Source organism: Diadema antillarum, unplaced genomic scaffold (genome assembly GCF_040938485.1).
Source record: "Diadema antillarum isolate AM-2024a unplaced genomic scaffold, OU_Dant_1.0 seq00001215_RagTag, whole genome shotgun sequence".
Classification (NCBI taxonomy): Eukaryota; Metazoa; Echinodermata; class Echinoidea; order Diadematoida; family Diadematidae; genus Diadema; species Diadema antillarum.
The window spans coordinates 589,610-613,639 of NW_027272007.1; the positions used below are offsets into that span (position 1 = coordinate 589,610).

Below are 24,030 nucleotides of genomic sequence, written 5' to 3' on the forward strand. Positions count from 1 at the left end.
GTTTTTACTTCGGCGAGAATTTCAAAAAAGTTTGAAATTTTTTGCGAACCTTTTCCGCACACTTAGTCGGGATTTGCTCGTGAATTGTTCACGAAAGTGTCTTTAAAGCTTCGTCATAGGCGCAAGACCTTCGCAAGACACGCGCGATATTCGCAAAATGTTCGTGAAACCCCAAACAGACTCCGAAACTTTGGAGAATGTCTCGCGTATGTTACGCGAAATCTGCGAAGTTTTTCCGATCATTTTACGACGTAATCGCAAACTGTTCGCGTACCTTTTGAGACATTCTCGCGAACGTTTAGCGCACGTTTGGGGGATGTATGACCTATTCGTTTTCTACAAATAAAAATCGTAGCATACACCTAAACATCAAACAATTATTAACAACTATAGTAACAAAAGAAATTAAAGACTAGCAAAGAGAAAGAAATGTTTGATATACAACAAAAAAATCGCAGAATACAGTTAAAATTAATCTTAAGTATGTAAAATTTCATTTGAAATATAGAGATTATGTGTTGGAGGAACTGCAAAAAAAAAAATCATATGCTTTACTAGTGGAGATACGTTCTAGGAAAAAAAAATGTAGGCAAGCACACAATAGAAAAATGAGAGAAAAAGAAAGGAGAAAAAGAGGAAAGAAAAAAAATTCAACTCAAGACAGCTTCCACCTCTCCTTGAGTACATTTTCTCCCATGATTATTGAAAATTTTGCGTTGTTCGCATTTCCGTCGCGTGTTCTTCGTGTACGTAACATGCTGTACTTTAGCAATTATACACACGACATTCGCACATACGTCGCGGAAACTTCGCACAAATTGCGCAAGAATAGTTTTCGGCTTCATTGTCGGAAAACATTCGGAGAAAAACTTTTCCGAATGCTGGATTTTGTCATTCGCGTCCTTCGCAAATCGTTCGCGTGCTCCGTGAAATCCCACCCTTAGTGAGAGAGGTAGAACCATACATGTTACTTCCCTGTACACTTTGATAACAGCATCAACAATTTGTAAATTCTGCATGTGAAACGAGTATGAGGTGTTGCTGCTCTTTTGTGTAGAAATTACTACAAAAAAAAACAACAACAACACCCTGAATTTCGAATTTCAAGCATAGAATTTGACAACCTCAGTGATTAAGCATGGATGGATATTGGTAGGTATGGAATGGAGAATTTTCCCCCCCCCCCTTCTTTAAAATTTGGTCATAACCGGTTTGGGTGCATAAGAGCATTCATGTGTGTATGTGTCGTTTACGTTTGTTAGTGTACTCTTTATCGTAGTCCATACTCTTCTAGCCTGTGATAAAAAATGGATATATTTTGAAGTTTTGACAGTGCTTAGCTGAAATATGTCATTATTGGGTAATACCTTAATACATGTTTGCATGTAAGGTGACATTCTTGCATCCATAGTGATAGAAAGACATTACATTATCAATACTAGAGAGACAAAAACTCCACAGTCCAATTACAGATTTGCACCAGGTGGTATGCCACATGATGTGAAACTACTTCCACGATGTTGAATTAAGTTCTGATGATGTTGAGATTGTTGTTCTTTATTGTTGTTAACCAAATTGAGAACTAGTCCCTCTCTTTTACATTATGGTATAGAGATGATCTAAATATTAATTCCTCTATAAAGCAATATGTAATTTGTCTTTCAGTGTTTGATAAAAGTTTAAATTTAGACTGATTTGGTCAGTTTATGTCATGATAAATCATTCAGCATCTAATCCTCTACTAAAATGCAGTAAATACATTTAGATGAAGAGGATTATCAGTCTTAAAAATTGGTGTTTACTGTTAATTATACTTTTAGTCTCCAATATCTGTCTTAAGATTGAAGAGGTATTTGAAGGGGCAGCATCTGTATCTTCATTGCTGCATATTTTTTAAACAAGTGTATTTTCATAATGTCCATAAAGGAAAACTATACTCCAGATTTGAATTGGTTTTGATGAAAGTTTAGGTCATGTTAACATGCAAGTGCAAGTTTCGTCAAACGTTGACTAAAACTTAGAAAGCGATTTGAACTGTAGTGGTTTAATATGTTTCTGTGAAACATTTACAATCTATCAGTAACAAACATGCAATTCAAATGAGACAACTATGTCATATCTTGCAACAGTTGTTCTTGTTTGTTCATTGAAACTATCACTAAATCATATCTATGGCAATAATCACTACAACCACCCTCCCATATACGAAGTCATCCTCCTCAAATCACTGCTCTAAGAAAGGATAGAAATGACAAAAAAGATATAATGCCTTCGTGAGTTTATGTTAGAGAAAAAAAAATGTTCAGTAAGGACATGACGACAAACAAATATTAGACTTGTCAGGTGATCCTATCGCCATCGTGACATTGACTGTGGTTATTCTTAAGGATTACTTTCCCATGTAGTCAGCATTAAGTGCTGCTTTGTGATTTTTCAGTTGGTTCCCCCCCCCCCCCCCCCCCCCCCCCTCATCCTTTTCCAGTGGTATATTTTGCTGTCGCAGAATTACCCATCAGTCAGTGGCTGGAATAGGGCAAGGGTCATGAGTAGAATTCCCTCTTAGGCATACGATTGGGGGCGATGAGTGATGATTGTAATGCCCTCTACTCTCTTTCCCATGTCAATTTTATCTGCTAAACTCAGATTGTTTTTTTTTTCTACACTAGTTAGAAACGTGGTGAGATATCACTAATAATTCATTCAAATTACCTAATAAGATGTGTGATCAATATGAATTAAAGTTCAGATGTGTAGACAGGCTTTAAGACCTTTTAATGCCAGTAACTATACTATGAATGGGAGTAAGTAGTATGATCATTGATACAGCTTGAGCAAGGGAGTAATGGCTGTGGACTTGGTGAGAAAAAAAGCATGGCTAAACAAAACAGTGGGGAAAAACAACTGTTAGATGAGGAGATGATTTAGGGTAGGGTTGAGTGAACTGTTGTTGCAGCTGACTTGAAGTGTACCTAAAGAGTGCACATCCATGCTCCCCTAATGGGACCAATAATAAACAGTTGTGAATAAGAAGGATATGCTTTCCATTCAAGGTTGTGTACTGCGCTGGAGACTTTCCGCCTGAAATGCATGTGTGTTTTGCCCGCTTGTAAGTGTATGCTAGCAAAAAGTAGGATTGACTGGTGAATGATCGAAAAAATGGCTGCCGAGGACTTTAATCGTTTTGACAAAGTTTGCATATAGTGCAAGCAGAAAGGTGAATACCTTGAGATTGTTCTTATCAGGGGTGATCTTCCACGACATTAAAGCTAGGCCTGACAAGAAAATGCCTACGTGCTGCCCTTAGAAGTTACTGGCGAGTGCTGACTGGCCTACGTGGAGTATGGCAGTGACTGGGCTCACCCTCCCTGAGGGGTGTGATCAGCGGGAATAAGGAAGCCATTCATAGTTTGCTTGCCATGGAATGTTTGTAACCCATCTCCAGGGGCCCAGCAGGACTAGGCAACAGGTTGGCCACATACTCATCTCGGCAAGATTGTAGAAATCTGGTCTGAAGTCAGGATTCCCAGAAAGCTAAATTCTTCTTCATGCTGGAATGTAGATGTCCTCTGTTATGCTTTCTGGTTTTCTGATCCCTCCTCCCCCCCCCCCCCCCCCCTAGCAGGTTGTTATCTTGTCTGAATGACTGTGCCAGTGGTAGCACTGAAATGCCATTACTATCTTCAAAGCTTTAAAGTGCAGATTTCAATGATGCAATCATGTATCTCTGTCCAACTTTTTGTTTTTGCCTCATTCATGAGATTACAAGTTAGATTCAAAGGGAAACTCAACTCCATGGTCATGTTGATTTTAATAAATGACTTGAGTCACACGAGCAGAATAGCACAAGTTTCATGGAAATAAGGCACAAAAGCACGCGAAGAAAGTTGTGATATCTATTTAAAGTGTCACAAATTAATATGCAGAAAACGCAGTGCCCTTGGTAGTGGTCTGAATCACATACCTGGTTCTATCCTCTTTAAATTTTGTCATCACCTCACTACTTTCCTTTCAGTTAATGTGTATTTTTATTTTAGTCAACATTTTAGCAACTGTATTAATTTTCCCTCTAAGAAATGACTGTTCTGTCCCCCCCCCCCTCCCTTTTTTTTTTTTAAAGCAACCTATCACTGCGCTTTGTATGTTGAATTTATTGTATGGGTTTGAACCACCTTGAACGTGGAGTGGAGTTTTACTTCATGATATTCAATCATTTACTTTAAAAGAAATGAACTTCTAATACCCACGAGAGCTGTAGCCCCTGCCCCCCCCCCCCCCCCCCCCAAAAAAAAAAAAAAAATGCAAAGAACAATTCAACATGTACACTTACAATCTCCTGATTCGGGATTTGTAATTACAAACTGTAGTTCACTGAATATGAGCATATCAAGAAAAGATGAAAAGAGCACCGGACCAAGCCAAAGAACATGCAAGTGGGCGACATTTCTGTCAGTGGGGGAGCAAATGTGCACAAATGGCTGGTGTAGTATCAGTTTTCACTCCAGGATATCATATTTCACCTTCAGCAGCCAGAGGCCCCCCACCTGCGCTCCCTTCCAAACCTGGTGTTTTTGCAGCCAGAAAGATGAGAAGTGAGCCGAGGAGGTGATTGTACTTTGGTCTTGTCATCGCGAGAAATGTGAGAATGTTTTACTGGGCATAGCAACATGCTGCGAACATCTCGGAGTGAGCCCCAGAACATCAACACGGAGCAGTGAAGATTTGCACCAAGTCAGTCCCGTTGTCATGGATACGAGAATCACCTCAGTGCCACCACGCTATTCATCTCCTTGTTCCATTCTGCTATCTTCCTAGACGTGGAAGAACTGTTGTACATAGGGCACCTGCAGAAGCTGACCTACATTGTGTCTTCCCCATAATGTATGTTTCAGACAATAGGTCTGTTTGGTTCTGGTGTCATGTCACACTATAGGTTGCTGGTCCCATATGATATAAAGTTCACTGTAGAAGTCAACAGTTTTCTAGGTCTGTGATTAGATTATCCCAGTCGAAAATGATGCAGATGCTTTGTGATTGAGTATCCAAGTGGGCCTGATGGTAGTAGACCCTTTACTTAAACTGTCTCAATATTCATGAAACGGTCTTCATGGTCGGTAAAACTACATACTGGATCAAAGTTTCTGTTCAAAAATAAATCCAAGATCCTGCTTGTTAATCAGTCAGAACTAGCATGCAGTGTGAATTTTTGTTACAGTTAAAAGGAGTGTTCAGTGCATGCTGCATGCCCCATAGACAAACACACACACACACACACACACACACACACACACAATTAACATTCACATCGAATATTAATGATTATTCCATTGTTACTAAATCAAGGGCATTTTTGTTTTTAAGAAAAGTAGTTACAGTGATGATATCTCCATGAACTTTTCTTTACATTATGCATCATGTTGCCATAGTCTAGCAATCCATGGTATGTGTTCTCTTGGCAACGGTTTGATTGCATGCTGAGAAGATGGCTGGATAGCCCATATTTAGCTACACTAGCTGGTCTTACGTGGGGTCAGTTAAGTTGGATGTAGGGCGAACCACTTCACCGGGTTATCCACTAATGTTGCCTCTTACTAGAGGGGATGGTATGAGTATACACAACATTGGTGAGTTAGACTTGGGAATCGAACCTCGGTCCTGTGGATGTGGAGGCAGACGTGCTACCAACTGAGCCTGATCACAGCCCACTTGGAATAGGGTGCATCTGACGATATGTGTCGACTTTCTTCAGCATCAAGTGTTGTTCATTTTAGACACCCTACTAAAATTCAAGGTCTGGTGGTATCAAAACTTTACTACAGTATTATTCCAGCTTGCTCTTTGATACATTTGCTTAGTGGGGGAAAGGGACATTTCAGTTTATATCACGGGTGTGAGGAAAAGGGGGTGGAGGAAAAGTTACTGTAAAAACAGATGATGAATAGATGAATTTATAAATAAACAATAAATTTGTTGGAGAAACTTAAGTGATTTGTAAGGTTTGTTTCTGCTTAATGGGGGGGGGGGGGGCATATTACAGTTTTTATCATGACCTTTGCGTGTACCAGGGGTGGAGGGAAAGTTACTTAAAAAAAGTAAGATAAGCGAATTTGAATTTGTGCTGGGCGAGACTTAAAGCATTTCAAGGGGGGGTGGGGGATGGCAAATGCTCTTTTGAAAGAATCAATTCATGCGTGAATAATATCACTTTCCTTCATCATCATATGTTTGGCAGTGCCCAACATCCTCACGTAATCCAGCCAGCACTTATTCCTATGTCGTGATTGATCCAATCCAGGCTGGATGTTATAGATCATCATATAAATGCGATATTGCTGAACACTGAGGTCTTTGTTGGGATCTGCTGGATGTAAATCAGTGAGAGTGCATGCCTCCATGTTTGTAACTTTTGCCTCTTGGCACTCAGCCAAGACATTTTTCGCCCTGGTTGAATCGCTATACTTGGATCATTATCCTGTGAATTGGTTGGGCTACGTGCTCAATCCCCGCATTTTATTATCAGCCTTATGTTAGCCTCTATCAAGTGTTGGGTGAAAGTCCACCGCTAAAATGGCATCGTCCCATCCATAAGGTTGATACCTGTAGGTGGAATGTGTGATGATAAACCAAATATTTAGGGGATCCCTTTCAGGGTTACGGTCGGTGATCCTCTATTCATTTCTCCCTCCCATTCCCTACTCCCTCCCCTTCCCCCATTACCCACCTCCCATCCCCTCCCATCACAATACTCTCACTCAAAATGTGGCTCATCGCTGAGCAAAAACAAATATTAGATATTTGAAGAGGATTCAAACTTCCATGCTAAATTGACCACTGAAACCATAGCCCATCTAAAGCAAAGAAATTTACAAAGTCCCTTTATATTGGTTTCATTGTATACCATCTACTGAAACGAAGCAGGAAATTTCGAGCTATCGTATTTAAGGTGTTGTCTCCAATCTTTGTGAATTTCTGTTTGTGAATGTATTTTTGTAGTCCATTCATACCTCTACTGCCTTTAGTTCTCACAGTTTCTGCAAACATTAGTGCATTATTGACGTATGTCATCTTCATATTGTAAAGTAAGTGATGCATGGAGTCTTGTAAAAGAATATCGTTGATCTGCTTGAGATTGCCTGAAGGTAGTGTTTTCCTTTACAGTGGACTTGTACCGTAATTGGCCACCAATCGCTCATTGACGTGTGATTATTGTCTTGTTTCTTGGACCCAAGGGAAGCGCTTTCCATATGACCTCAGATGACCTCCAGATGCCCCATTGACCTATAGATACTGTACACTTTTGATGCTTGAAGGTAAAGATACAGAACCGGGCTTGTGGCTCAGAGGCAAGATTGATAGCAATATTTACATGCTTTGTAGCAGCTTCCAAGGCTTAGCTGCACAGTTTGCAGTCTTTTGTTTGCAGTCTCTTGATGAGTATTAAATGACTTGAGAAGTGGGATAACCTAGTGATAACTGTCATAGCACTTATCGCTGGAGAATCTAGAATGCTTGGGTTTGTTATATTGAAAGGGTTTTTATTTTTCCGAAAGATTGAAATTTGATCGAGAAAAGTCATCAATCAGGATGATGCAAAACACTTCTTTCTCAAGTTACTGACATAAAATATGTGCCTGTATCAAATTCGTCCTCTTGTCCATAGAGACCTGAGCAAAGTGGTGTTTGCAGTACCAAAACTAGGCCAATTACAGTATTGTGGGAACAATCAAAATAAGAATTGTGACATTATCTTTAATGAAATTGGCTTTTGTAAAAGGTCAAAGGCATAATAATGGAATGAACCATCTCCCATTATGCCACATGCCATTGCTTTGACAAACTCATTTTAGAAGATGACCTCTTCCCCGGCTAAAAACCCATGTTGATGTAGCGTGGGATATCAAGCCAACTTTCCTCAAAACTTCAAAGCAGGCCCATCCTACGCCTAAGGAGGATTAACTGCAATAAGCCCTCTCTGCAGGTGCAAGTGCAGGTGGCAGATTAAAACGAGAGTATGGCATAGTAGTTTATTCCTCCCAGAAGTTTCCCCTCCTTCCTCGCGGAACATGCCTAAGCTGCTGGGAACACAGCTAGGAGCGGAGGGTAGCAGGCCCACGCTACTCTCACAAGACCCGCCCTTCTTGACCCACTTTTGGAATGTGATAGGACATCTTGGTCCGTCCGGTTGCCCTGGTATGTAGGTTAAGGCATACTGACGTCACCTGGGTTCAGTTAGAATCACAGAGGGGTTTCAGATTGGGGGGGGGGGGGGGTTTGAGGGAGTTGTAATCAGTAATGTTTCTGATATTTTAAAACATGTTTAGAATCCTGAGCTGTTCAGACACATGCAGTACTGAGCCTCCTTGGAAACTGCAAATAACAGTCAAGACTATGGTTGTGTCACAGATTCCATATCCTGTCAATCAAGCTTGCAACCGCTGTTATGGTTATATGTGGGACTACACACGTAAATGCATATTTCGTCTTGGCGGAAATGAATAGGAGGTCAACATGCAAGCAGCTCCACATCCTTTAACATGTAGAGGCCAAAGTGTTCAGTCTGTAAACACAAACCCAGCATTGAGCTCAATTTAATTCAGTGGTTAAATATAATTTTAGGAATGCGGGTGGGAAAAATACGATTCTGGTTTGCTTTCAAATCTCATAGTATTAACTTTATTGGTATGGAATAGGTACCGTGGTAAGTAAACATGAGAAAGTGTGAAAGTTCTCCAATTCGTTGCTATAGAGCACAATCTGACAGTGATGAGGGAGGACATGTAGTCAGTGTATAGTAGCCTAACTGGTTGTCAACTTTTCAAATGAGAGACAGCTCTATAGAAAGGTACAGAATCACTCATTCACAAACAGGGGGTGTTTCATCAATTTAGTCAGTGCTGACAAGTTGTCAGTCTCTGACAATTTCAGCAAAATCCTTGGTTTTGATTGGCTGAGATGCTCTGGTCACTGACTGTTACTATGGTTATTGTCAGAGACTGACAAGTTGTCAGCACTGACTAACTTGATGAAACACCCCCAGTAGTACATCCACAAACTTGGGATGATGCTTGCCACAGGCTGAAAGAGGCCAACTTAAACCTCAAACAAAGTTCTGGTACGCCTGCAAAAGTTGTCAAATTTTGCTCAAAAATGTGAACGTATGCCTAGGAAATGTGCAGAATAACGCTGTAATACAAGATATTCGATGAGTAACGACGAAAATGGGAAATATTAACCAAAAACGTTCAGTCTCAGAACTTACCCGAACGGGGTCAGGCTAGACTCGGACTCGGGGTTAACTCGAACTGTGTGTAAATTGTCTGAAATAGGGTTGAGTTTTCCCTGAGACCGAGTTAGTCTGGAGCCTTCTGGAAGAAAAGTCGGTCTACCGACTTTTATTATTTTTCTTAAAATACTCCAAAACGACTCATCATTCTGGCAAACCGCGTCAGCCAGGTAAGTTTCTTTGTAGACTCTTTCGATATATTGCAAGCAATTATTAGTCTGAGAGCTGGCTGCTGGTCAATTTACCCCATCAAGCCCAAAAGGTTTGACCCCTCATAGTTGCTGGGGCCACCCTCCTCACTGAAAAAATGAGCGTCAGCCTGGTCCCTGAGGGCGGGTTCGGCCCCCAGGGACCCCCGAAAAGGCCCTCCGGCGGGTGTAATTTACCCCATGGAGCCCATGGACCAAACTTGGCCTAAATGAATGTCCTATGGGTGTACATAATTAAAAAATAAAAACTGACAAAATATCTGGTCGGGAAAGGGGTTGCCAGACCACTTGTTTGGATGCATAAAACCTTGTTTTCGGTCAAGGAGTCTGCGCCAAGACTACACTGTCCCATATGCCCTGTACTGTAGCGTCTCCCACCAGTCTCCAGTTAGTGCATGTAGTAGTCTTGGCGCAGACTCCTTTACGCCCAACAAGGGTTTGTGCCTGCAAACTACCAGCTGTACCCTGGGAACCAGGGGAGTTTGCATGCACAATTTGACCACACACACACACACACACACACACACACACACACACGCACACACGCACACACGTACACACGCACACACGCACACACGCACACACGCACACACACGCGCGCGCACACACACACACACACACACACAATGTTCACACATTACTCTATTGTATATACCATAACACTAAACATGTTATAAGTGTAGGTTTCTCAGTAATACAGCCATAATACCTGGCACACAATTAATGTCAGACCTTTAAGATGTTCACACCTTTTGAAGTTTTATATCGATACTATCAGTGAACCTTCAAGCAGGTACACTGAGGAAATTTTGAAATTTGTGTGAAATTGTATTGTGTTTTACTGGCCACACAACCTGCTTATTCTTTGTTATGTATCCACCTTATAAGAAAACAATATATAAATATATATATATGTATATATATATATATATATATATATATACACGCATGTATGAGTAGACTTCAGTTATATATGCCTCAAATCATGCATCATACTGTATGATAGACTAAAATATGAAATTATGTTTGATGTTTGTATGAACAAACATGCCAAATACTGTTCAGTTCAGGAATCATAGCCTGCGACTGTAACAGGCATGTGCAATGCTTATCAGGCCTACATTATGTAAATTATGTAAGCTTTAGTCTTCCATAGAGTGCAATGGATGGCTTGATGTGTAATTGCCAGTTTTGAATGGCAATTAAATCATAAACATGAACTACATTGTAACTGTACATGGTATATTACACCCTGAAAGTATTACCTTTTTTTTTTTTGGGGGGGGGAAGGAAGGGGAGGTAGACAAAGTATCTCATAAATGAGGAGTTGACAAAAATTCTGATATAAAAGAGAACACAAGAACACAACATGTAAATGCTCTCAACGTGCATAATATTGTTAAAGAAAAGAGATTAAGCGAACATTTCATTTAGCTGTTAATTTTGTGTTTCAACATTGTATGTGTATGTCCAGGGTTAATGGCAATCATACTATATATGGTGCGCTGTTTGCAGTATGTGACACCATAGGTTGAGTTTTGTTTGTGTGGGGCTGGGGAACTAAAGATGAAGTATCTCCAGAAATAAGGAGTTGACAAACATGCTGATATAAAGAGACCACAAGACCAAGTTGATACTCTCAGCCTATATGCTATATAAAAAGAGAGCTATTTAGCTGATGATTTGATGTTTCAGCTTAGTCACGGTGTACTGGTCACGGTCAATTGCAGTGTTTGCAGTATGTGACACCATTTGTGTGGGGCTTAGAACTACTATGAATAAAAAGTATCTCCAGAAATTAGAATTTGACCAAAAAAAAAAAAAAAGTGCTGAAGATATAAAGAGAACACAAGATCAAAGTAAATGCTCCCAGCCTTTTATTTTCATTACAGAAAGTTAGCATTCTATTGTGAAGCTTGTTATTTGATGTTTCAAGGAAGTTCAGCAATACATGTATACAATTTATATAGAACACCATAATTGTGTTCATAACTCTTATGCAGATATTTGTCCCCAAACTATAAGGTGTCATGTACTGCTGAGTATGAAAATGGATCAATATCTTTTCCAAAACCATTAATCTCCTTCCTGAACATGCTGAATGTTATGTTATGCAGTTTATTCCGATTTGGAATCTATTAGAGTCAAATAAAGGAATGTTTTAATGGATGCTGTAACCCTTGCCTATTTTATACATCAAAGGGTGGTTTTGTTAGCCAAAAACACAAAAAGTTATTAGTTTGAGGTTTTCAAAAGAATCTTATATGAGGATATGAGGATTGAGACTTGTTATTTGTACATGTATTTAAAAGAGGATATCAAGCAGGAGAAAGAGAAGTAATCCAAGCTAAATCCGACTTTTTGACATAAACTTTATTAAAGGTATGTTTAATGCACTGCAGTGATGATGAAAATGTTTACTTAAATGTGTTATACAACTGGCCTTTAGTGCTGTTGTGGTTGGTCTGAAACTGAAGTCTATTCATAACAAAAGTTTTATTTCAGCATTTTCTGAAAAGCTCTATTTGTGTCTCATAAGGTGAATACATCATACAGAAAAAGTAGGCTGTGTGACCAGTAAAACAAAATACAACTTCACACAAATTTCAAATTTCTTCAGTATTGATAGTATCAATGTAAAACATTCAAAAGGTATGAACATCTTATATGTCTGACATTAATTATGTGCAAGGTATTATGACTGTATTATTAAGAAACCTAAATAACATGTTTAGTGTTATGGTATATACTACACAGAGGCATGTGTGAGCATGTGTGTGTGTGTGTGTTTGTGTGTGTGTGTGTGTGTGTGTGTGTGGTCAAATTGTGCATGCAAACTACCCTGGTTCCCAGGGTATAAATGGGTAATTTGAAGGCACAAACCCTTGTTGGGTGTAAAGGAGTCTGCGCCAAGACTACTATATGCACTAACTGGAGACTGGTGGGAGACGCTACAGTACAGGGCATATGGGACAGTGTAGTCTTGGCGCAGACTTCTTGACCGAAAACAAGGTTTTGTGCGTCCAAACAAGTGGTCTGGCAACCCCTTTCCCGACCAGATATTTTGTCAGTTTTTATTTTTTGATTATGTACACCCATAGGACATTCATTTAGGCCAAGTTTGGTCCATGGGCTCCATGGGGTAAATTACACCCGCCGGAGGGCCTTTTCGGGGGGTCCCTGGGGGCCGAACCCGCCCTCAGGGACCAGGCTGACGCGCATTTTTTCAATGAGGAGGGTGGCCCCAGCAACTCTGAGGGGTCAAACCTTTTGGGCTTGATGGGGTAAATTGACCAGCAGCCAGCTCTCAGACTATATGAAATGGTGCCAGACGGGTTCTCAAGCCCTTACCAGAACTTTGTTTTCACTTTAAATATGTTCTATACTACAGGAAGGGTTGATAGGCCTACAACATTGTCTCTGCAATATCAGTTGATTTGCCAATGGATCTGTTACTGGCATACATGTCTCTCTGTTTCAGTCTAAAAAAGTGATGCAGGACCATGAGATGTTTAGCTCTTTGAAGGAGTCCATGATAATTGAGAGAATGATGCAAGCTGGCAGAGGCATGCCCGTCACCATAGCGACATGTCTAGTTTCATAGTATTCAATTTTTTCGAAAGTCCCCAGTGTGGTTTTTCACACATATACTCCACTTTATTTGTGTGTGTGTGAAAATGAAATGTGGAATGGAGTTTCTCTCTAGAGGGATGGGGTCATCTTCCGGTGAGAGCTCTTTCTTCAATGCACAGGTGGTCTGGGTCTACCATCTACTGAGGTGGCATTGCTTCATGTGATGTGTGACATGCATCTAGTCAAGTTTGTGCACAATGCACCATAGGCCCATTCATACTGACAGTAGGCGTGTCTTCATCAGCCCGAAGTTTCAAAATAGCGCGCTATCTTGCGGTTACTTAACTAGTCCGATGTCAAAATAGCGAGCTATCTGTGTAGTGAAGACGCAAATAGCGCGCTATTTGATCGGGAAAATTTCCCCCAAAATCTTAATTGGTCTAGTTCGTGAACTAGAGCGCTAATTCGTGAAATAGCGCGCTATTTTGGGTGTGTCTCCATCAGCTCGAAATTTTCTCAATCCCTCCATGCTTCTGGTTAGCCAGCTGGCTATGGAAAGCGCATGTACAAGCTAGTGATTGTGTATAGTACATACACGCATGGTGTATTCAAGGATTACATGTGTGTACTAGGCCTACTGTTCCTCGTGCTAGCTGTTTTTTGTTAACTTCTTCTTCTGGTCCACTCTACCTTAGCTGAAGATTCTAGCAGATTGTCTGTATTTTGGATTTGTTTAAACATTGCAATTCCTTAATTTCATATAAGATTCCTCACTGGACAGAAGAAAGAGTAGCGTTATTAATATTCCTTTGGAGAGAATTTGCTGTACTGCTTACCTCCCTGGTTAGCGTACATACGGTGATGTGGGAGATTTTGAGCGGGGAAATCCACTTTCGAACCGCAAGCTAGGCAGAGTAATGATGCAAAGTGCGCATGCGTCAATTTTCAGGCTAATTTCCCGAAGCAGGCTGTTCAAGCTGATGAAGACGCACATTCGCTGTATCGGGCTATTTTCTAAGACCGCAAAATATTCCGCTAGTTTGAACTTCGGGCTGATGAAGACACGCCTCCTGAAATGCCGTGGTATTTCGCATGGTATTGCATAATTTGAATCCCCCAGAAAAAACCGTGAAATACCTGCCAAAATACCATGGTATGCAGGGTGATAATTCAAACTTCGTGCAAAATGTGCTTGCGAGCTTTTAGTGTGCATCATGTCACATTATAAAATGGGTTCAAGAATGTAGCCAATTGGAAGCGCTGAAATGAGTCACGTGTGCGTGCATTATTTTCTTCAGGTATGCACTAAGAAGAGTCTCTCTTCCACCTCCCTGGCCTGACGTACGTCACAATGTTTTACACTAGCAGTGCGCACTCAATCAGTTGTTACAAGTGCGTCACGCGCTACTATACGCGCTGTCAATCCTGTAAACAACTTCTAGTTCGGGCCGCGGGCTGCCACAACAGCCGGCGACCTTTCTTGTGCATAACAGTACGTGGCGTACGTATACTCTTATACGTACGTACAGTACTTATGTGCGGGATTTCCGAGTGCGACGTGCGTAAATGTTTGGGACGAACATCTTCGGACATCTTGACTTTTGAGCGAGTGCTACATGTAGCTGACTGGTATTGACCCACAAAGGTACGTGAATAATGCTGTTAGTTTTCGACCCATTTTATAAAACAAATGATGCACAGGATTATTTCGTGGCGTTAGTGAAGGTGCGGCGCGCTCGAGAGTATTGACAATGGTGCGACATGCACGAGGCGCGTCCTGTGCATCATTAGTATAAAATTTAACCAACCACACTTGAGGTGTATTTCTCACACAACCTGACACACTGAATGCTCCTTGGAAGAGATGATGCGTATGCGCACTGCTTACCTCAAGAGAAGTATACTATTCAGGCCAGAAATGCCTTATTTCTTGAATGAAAATGATAATGGCTGAAATACTGCAGTATCAATTTCCATGTTAATTTGCCAATAAGAACGGTGACAACAATTAAATTGCTGTGGTATTTACATGTAATACCAGGGTAATTCCAATGTAAAATGCACATAATGAGTGTTATACCTGGCTAATTCCAATGTTAAATGCACGTAATGAGTGTTAGTAGTCTTGGCTTCATGCGCCATCATGGTGCACGTGTCCGTGTACCATCTGGTGATGGTGCCAGCACTATCTCTTTGCCCTTGGCCATCAGAGGTTAATGTGATGGAATTCCTAGCTATAGATGCTTCCAAGGTATGGTGTGTTTTCACACGAAGTTTACCTATTCTCCCCCTGTTCAGATGCAAGCCAGTTTATACCAAAACTTGATTAAGAATCATTTATAGCTGACAGACTGTTCAGACCGTAATTTCGATTCCGGAAAAACATCGTATAAATGTGCAGTTTCTCACTACGCATGTTGTTATGGTCGTGAGTGACAGGTACAAGGTCACCTTTCGTGCTCGCTCCCATTAAACCCTGCCCAGTTATACCGTTCTATGGTTGCCATACGTTCAGACACACAATGGACATGATGGAATGCTGATTCGTTATTGAGTTCTAGTTCGAAACGATGCTCTGACCATCGTTTCCCTATATGTCGTTGTGTTATACGTCGTTTCGTTAGTCAGCGTTCAGACGTATAAATTCATCGTATATCTATACCATTTTGGTATAACTATACCGTTCTACTATAATTTTTTTTCCCGTCTGAACACCCTGTCAGTGTTGCCCTACAAGTTATGCCCTTTTTGTCATCGTCATAACATTGTTTTCTTTTCTAATTTTGCACTTTAAACAGCCAGAATTTACCTATGCATTGTGGTATAAAATAGTAAACGCAGAAACCAGCTCTGATGTGTGCACTAGCTTGTACACAAAATAAGCCTACACTGTCCCTTTAATAGGAAGGAACCACAGGCAGCAATATGTGAAGGAGAAGAGGAATAGTTTGATAATTGATTGTTTCCTCTAAACCATTAATCACTCAATCCTCTGAAATGGATGTGATCATTGCTGTGTGTGAATTGATTCCTTTATCGGCTTGAATCCATCGCACATATTGCCCAGGCTTTCAGCAAGATGAGCTAAAGCTTTCCCACATGTGTAAACGTGAGATCAAGTTTGTGGTGCTTCAATAAACAATGCCATAATCTTGCTCTGTGTGTAGGCCTGCATGACAACATGGCTTCGCGATCCCCCCCCCCCCTCCAAGTTGGTTATGATTGAGGGTAAAACGTGAATGATGGGGGATCTAGCCAACATGTCAAGGGGAGTCATGATGGTGCAGAGCGCTCGTCTCCATTTCAAGAGAGGCTTGTTTCCAAGGTGCAGTTTTTGTTTGAGGACAGACGCACTTCCTCCAGTGAACTCTTGTGTCTGTTTTTGTGCGCCCTGACGTGAGTCCCCTCCCCCCCCCCCCCCTTGATGCCTATCACGTTTCCCTACATCAAATAAATGCCGTGACCCATGAGAGTTTCATGTGGTGCGACTTTTAGCGCTGGGGTGCTTTTACATCTTGCTAAGTTTTCACACTGTTCGTGCTGGTTTGACATTGATCGCCATTGTGAGCAGGTGACGACGATATCAGTGGAGATATGTGCTTTGTATCCGAAATCCCCTCAAGGTGCATGTTGTATGGGGACAGGCATCATCCAGTTTTCAAGATCATCATCTGATAATGTGCTTCAGACATTTCAAGCCATTGGGAGTTTTGAAATCATGAAGTTGTAATATGGTTCTTATATTTAGCCTTCTTAACTTCATGGATAAAGGAAGTCCCACTTATGGTATTGACTAAAAAACCACTCAATGCAGTGTTTTATGGAATCTATTGTGGCATTCTTTGACTTGGCAGCTCTGCACTTCAACAAGCAAGGCACTCGGACTGTCAAATTAAATTACCACTATAAGGCAGTTTTTTTTTAATTGTGCACTTGCTGTTTTGAAGTTCCTGGATTATTTCTTCATGTGTATCTACTGTTATAATGTCCAGCTGTCATGTCATTTTTTTTTAGATTAGTTACCTATCACTTTTTTTCTTTTGTTATTAAGAGTCAAACACTAATAGCACCTTACTTTAATACTAGTCCTTGTAACATGCATGGACCGTTGTCCTATTTTGCAGACTTGTGTTACACCCTTCTTTGTTTAACATTTGAAGTTATTCAACATTTGAAATTCAGATTCTTTTTTTTTTCCACAGTTTCTTATTTTAATTCAATTAATTTAGTCCAAAAGTATACAACATACACCTTGCGGGGATTTCTCCGCACAAAGCACAGATTTTTTAGTAAAAAAACAAACAAACTCATTTGTAGCCAATGGCATTATGATCCTCATCCTAATGTTTAATGTCATCGCAAAAGAATGGGTATGAATGGAGGCTTCTACTAGTCAGCATGAATAAAGTAAATATAGAGTTTGAAAAAAAATTGTGCACATGAATATCAGAAACATGGAAATCCCACTGGGTGACTGCTGTTCCCAGTTGCCAAAAATGAAAACAACTAAAATGGGATCTACTGGTGATCAAGAATCATACCAGGGAGCAGACTTCCTTTGGAGTCACTGGTTAGAAAACTTTAAAAAAAGATGTACGTGTTTGTTTTATTTGTTTATTTTTTTAATGGGATTTAAAAGTACTAGTGTGGGACAACAAATTTGTTTTTATTTGATATTACTTTAAAAATCATATAACTGATGAGAATCTATTGAATGTTGCAAACGGTGAAGTTTTATGGAGATTATCATTTTTTCCCCAACAAATGTATCTGTATATCAGTGATTTTAGAATATGATCTCTTTATTTTTCCTCTTTTTTTTGGGGGGGGGGGGAGGATTGATATTGTAAGCATTGTAGTCCTGACTGGCTGTGTAGTTACAGTAAAAAAAGTTGAGTTCTGTTCAATTCAGTTTACTATAGTCTCTGGGAATTTATACACACCTTGTCTTCTCAATAACTTTTAGCAAAGTCTACACAAACTTTGCTGTAAGTGTTTGTGGATGACGATAAAAATCAGTATCATGATGCATGCATGCAGAGGGACAAACTTGAAAACGATCTTGTCGATTCCCTAGCAGTCGTTGCTGCTGACCGGGGCGCACAAAAAAAGCTGTCGTGCGCATCACACCACCCATGATTTGGCATCTCCCGTTTCGGCCCCCCTGGCAGCGAGTAATGTTGAAGCTCACTCTGAGGGGTGGGGGAAGGAAGAGACGAATTTAAGTGCTCTGTGAGGTAGTGATAGTTTTCATCCTGCATCCCTCTCCCCCCCCCCCCTTTCCCCTCTCTTCCTCTCTCTTTCTCTGTGTAAATCTTTCCTCCACGTCAGGGAGTCCTCGGGAACTTCAATTCCCCAACATGCGTATGTTCACAATTTCAGCACATCTGTGCCCAATGGACGTCATTCCCGCACACGCGATATCTCATCTCATCTCCCTTTTCAGACGGTTTTATACCTACCATCAGTGCAAGACTCTCCGTGAAACATATAAAGCGAAAATGAATTTTATTAGCCGTGGTACCGCCGTGCCTATGAATGAATTTGCCCAATTTAAAAACAGATTTGTGCAATAAAGTTTAGTAACCCCAAATGCTCCATTTTTAGTTTTGCAAATACCACCACTAATGGATTCAAGTGGCAGTGGTTTTTGATATTGCAATGACATACATTCATTGTTTGATGAATTGGTATGAAATTCAATTTTTCTGAGGTCTCGTCCCCTATTTTGAACAATCATCCTGTCTTGTAGTAATAACGGTATAGTAAAGTGGTGAGTAAGAGTGATGATTGTGTGATATTTGTATGCTAGCAATGACTTTTCAAACTGGACTGGAGTTTCAGAGCACATAGATGCTGATTGTATTTGAAAATCATGATTTGACTTTAAAAAATTTTCACCGTGTAAGACATTTAACACTTTTTCGATGGTCAGGATCATATTTTTTAATGTATTTCTCTGCTAGTGAAAACTTTGATGGCCCTTCTTTTTTTTTTGAGTGGAATGAAATGGGTCATTCTACATTATATCATACTTGTGTTCCTTTTGCCATGTAGATGTAAGATTTAAAGTTGGATTTAGAGGTCTGCTGTATTAGAGTAAGATTCATTTTTGATCCATGTACTCTGCTCTCTTGTCATACCAAGAGTTATGGCCTGGAATCAAGCCATGGCATTCCTTCATGTCAAAAGGTCAAACTGTTGCAGATTTATGCAGGTCACAAAGCAGGGACATTTTGACTCTTTGGTTGTCAGGGGAAACTGTGTCTAAATCTCAAAGAAATCCAAGGGAACTGTCACTACCCAGCTCCACAGCTATCCATCACATTATATGTCAATCTGGAACTCTGATTCTTGATGTATGAGATATTCATTGAAAAGATGATTGAAAAAGATCAATTTGAAGAGTCACAGGTATTCTTCATTCAGTTCAGTTCGGTTCAATTTATCTGTTATATTTCCTTTTTTTCTTCCCTCGCTCTCAAAGAAATAAACAATTGACATTTATACAACAGGTAAGAATACAATATGTATGCATACAACCATGTCTTTGGATTACATACAGCAAATGAAGAACTTACTGCATGGTTTGAAGGTGTCACGAAGAAGTAACAGAAATATGATGGGGCTGTACATAAAAGCTAGCCTGTAAAATTTAGGTCCCAAAATTCATAGGTGTAGAATTATTACTGAAAATGGAATGTTTCGTCCAACGAAAATTATTCCACTATTAAAATCAATGTTAAAGAATGAACTAACATAGACCACATGTTGCTTCGACCAATCTGTTGAATTAATTTGTACATTTTGTGATGTAAAAAAAAAAAAAAAACTATGTTCAAAATAGGTGTCCGTTCTTATTTGTTTTTATATCAGTTTTCCCCTTCCAATCAGTCAGTCACATTATTTACTAAGGCACTTATTTTGTATGGAATATCCATCAAAGAAATATAATTTACAATATGCTGGTTTTAGTGCTACTGCTAGTTTATATTCGTCATGTGCAGTGTGTACACCACAGTACCTGTTTAGGTGTGTGTACGTTGATATACTGTAAAAGTGGAAATTTTCGCGGTGTTGAAATTTTTGCGCATTTCGCGCAACCAGAAACTAGCGCGAAAATAAAAGCATGTGAATATTTTTGCTTGCCCTATGTACCTGTGCGTGATGTCTTGATTCCGCCGAATTAAAAACACGCGAAACTCTTCTTACCCGGCCAAGCGCGAAAATATACACTTTTACAGTAGGCCCACCCCATGGAGTCATTTGCAGAGTACAGGTACCTGGTATGCTGTATGTGTACTGAGGTCCATGTGGTAGTCTATCCTATTGAATCCACACACCTTTCCCTGGTCCAAACCCCTGGTCTTCATTGATTTTCCCTAATTCCCTGTCTACCATGTATCATACGCTCCCACCCAGCCATTCAGGTGTGCCAGTAAAAAAACCCAATTTTTATTGATGTTTGACCATCTGTCCGGTGCATGTGGAAGTAAGTGCCCACATTGCTCTCGGTCCACAGAGATGACCACCAATGACCACTTCTGTGATTATCATAGCTCTGTGTCAATATAAACTTGAGGTCACTTCTATGAGTTAGAGCTGTAGACGTTTTGGATATTAGGCATAGCTCTGAAGTGAAACATAGACCAGAGCTTGCAGATACAATACTATCAGTTCTGTATGAGTATGAAAATTTGATGCAGATCACTTTTTATGCTTTATTTATTTGGATTATTTTTTTCTTGATATCAGATTTACATTGTACACATTTTAAAAAAGTTTGTATGTAGGCCCTATGCAAAATATTTGCATTTTATCTAGACATAATTGTTCTTATGTTTGCATCACATCATTTTATGATTACCATTATTATTCATTTATTGTCATTCTTTAAAACCTATTGAGGACGTACTGATTTTGCTCCAACACGCATTTACCATAGACACCTGCCCGAGTATACTCGCGACTCGTCCGCAACGGGTTAATATTGATATCTGTTTGTAGTATACACGCTGTAAGAAGTTGCTTTGGAGCGGTGTTTCCTTGCTGTCAATTACTATCTCTCCATTTTGTGTTGCTATTTGAACTGGACAGAGGAGGAAGGGAATGAATGAGAAAAAACAACAAAACAAGCATTATTAGATACCATGGTATGCTGTGTTCTTCTATACATCCTATTTGAGTTGAAATCCCTGATATAGATAGTCTGATATCACCATTCCTCAGCATTTAGAATTTGGTTGTCCCCCCCTCCCCCCCCCCCCAAAAAAAAAAGTAAATAAATGAATATTGTGGTCGTGGAAACAGAATTTATAGTTCATAAAAGACAACAGAACATTGCCACGCCCACAGGCCATTACGTGATAACTGATTTGGAAAAGTGTTTTGCTCTAATGTTCATGCCTCCTTGCACATCCATCGATGCACACAAACATTGTAACAGCATTACATATCATGTGGAGTGTATGCTAATTACGTTACCTGGTGCTGAGAGAAGGAAAGAAAAAACTACTAAAAAGGAGTATTTTCACAAAATTGATTTCTTTGTCAGTAGTCATTCTTTTCACCATTTTAAAGTTTCTTTGCAATATATTGTGCATGCTACAAGAGGCCTCATGACTTTTACCAAACAGTTAGAAAATACTGAACATGTAGATTTTATATCTAGGCAAGACTTGCACACAGTGCATTCATCCATTCTAGGTTATACTTGGTCATGTGTTTTATTTTGCTGTTAGACCATATCAGTCAACTCGGGACATACAATGTGAAAATAAAACCACCACAAGATATATGATGCACTAGATAGACAGTTTGAGCAATTAAAACTTGCAGTGGGCTTCAAACTGCACACCAATTAAATAATCCCTTCAGATAACTAGCCCCAATTACTCGATGAAGGGTCTAATTAGTGGTTGTTATGTGTAAAGGTCAAGAGTCCATGCAGTGCAAGGATGATGAAGATCATCTTTTTGTGTAATGAGCAGAAGCAATTATCCTTTAGTTGTTCAGCATTGATCCTGATTTGTTTGGTAGCATTTCTTTTCTATTCATTGATCCACACTGAAGGTTGGTATCGTAATGTTGGCTTTTGTGAGCAGCCATAAAGTCATGTTCTTGTGTTTGTGTGTGTCTTTGTTACCTGTGTTTTCAAAACATATTTTATAATCTTTTATGAAGTGTGAATATGAATGAACTTGCTAAAAACCATTCTATTTTCACATTATTCACATTGTATTCTGTGATACAAAAGGCTTCACACGCAATTACAACATGGACAGAATTTGTGCTCATGGTCACTTGAGATAAAGAAAGTGGCATTGACGCTTTGAAGGCCATGATACTGATTCCCTTCACTGCTTCTCAACTTAATATTTGGGTTGATGATACAGCTCATGCTGGTCTGCCAAACCATTAACTTTTGTAGAGGTGATGAAGATGACACAAATAAACATGACAAAGAGACATGCCCCCTGTTCAGACGCAAGCCAGTTCATACTAAAACTCAATAAAGAAACGACATATAATGAATCATCGTCACCGACAGACCGGTTCAGACGCTAATTTCGACCATTCTGGAAAACGTCGTATAGATGTGCAGTTTCTCTCTGCGCATGTTGTTATGGTCATGAGTGACAGGTATAAGGTCACCTTTCATGCATGCTCCCATGAAGCCCCGCCCAGTTATACTGTTTTATAGTCGCCATACGTTCAGATGCACAATGGACACTATGGAATGCTGAGTCGTTATCGAGTTCTAGTTCGAAACGATGCTCTGACCGTCATTTCGCTACACATCATATCGTTATACATTGTTTCGTTAGTCAGCATTCAGACGTATAAATTCTTCGTGTAGCTATACTGTTTTGGTATAGCTTTACCATTCTAGTATAAATTTTTTGCGCCTGAACACCTTCCAAGATGCTGATCAAAGGACAACTAGAATGTATTGTGGTTACATACCATTACTACATGCTGTGTCATGTTACTAGCCATCAGATCAGTCTTTAATGGAACATTTTTCCTTGAGAGTTTTGAAAAGGCTGCCAGAGGGCATCTCCCTCTGATTGTGCTGAGGTAAATAAACCGAGAGTGACAGCAATTAGATCCAGCCCCGTTGAGATGGAGCGTGCTCTTCCCGCAGTTAGCTAGCCAGCCTCCATCACTGCCTGGTCCTCTGGTAGATGGCTTTACAAAATCTCAGACAACTGGAAGTCACTCTTCTTGGGGTGTATCATAAAGTCCAATAGCATCATGTTTGGAGCAGATTGTAAGTTGGAGTTGCACTACTTTTTGTCCTTTTTTTGCCTTTTTGTTCAGAACTGATAGCATGAATGGAAGCATGAACAACTAGTCTGATGGTATAAAAGAGAGAATAGGCTAACTTTCTGCAGTAAGTAAATATCTGTTATTGTGCAGATATAGTGAGCAAAGTTCCATTGTCTTGCAATGGTGTCAATGATTGATTGATTGATCTTTACAAACTGATTTGTTTGAGGTGGGTTATATTCACTGGCTAATACTGTTATTACAGGGAATGACTGTGCACAGTAAGTCAGTCTAACAGTCAATAGAAAGGGTAGCTCTTCATTGACCCGAGTTGTGGAATACGCTCATGACAACTTGTTGGAGAATGTTAAGCTATAGATACAATGTACTTTCGTGATCAAAAGCCACCAGGGTCATGGCGTATGATGTCCCTCATACTGGTCTCATGTCCCTCCTGAATCTCACTCTTTTGGGCATGAAACATTTTTAAATCTCTTTTAATGCCTTTAAGTTATACGCTATAGCTTTACATTTTGTGGGTATCATATTTGGCAAATTGGGGCTTATTTAAACAATGTCGTTAGTGCTTAAGAACTTTAGATGAAAGACAACCACAGTCATGACGTGAGAAATGAGTGATACCCCTTTTCAGAAGAAAGGTAAGTGATTTCCAAAGTTGGAAACAATATATATGTA

General features: G+C 39.9%; 1 protein-coding gene across 1 annotated transcript in view; it reads left to right on the forward strand.

The window, feature by feature from the left end:
* LOC139744865 (uncharacterized) overlaps window positions 1-24,030 on the forward strand; it is a gene marked incomplete at its 3' end in the record, with an annotated part of 81,336 nt that overhangs the window by 24,148 nt on the left and 33,158 nt on the right. The window lies entirely within an intron of this gene.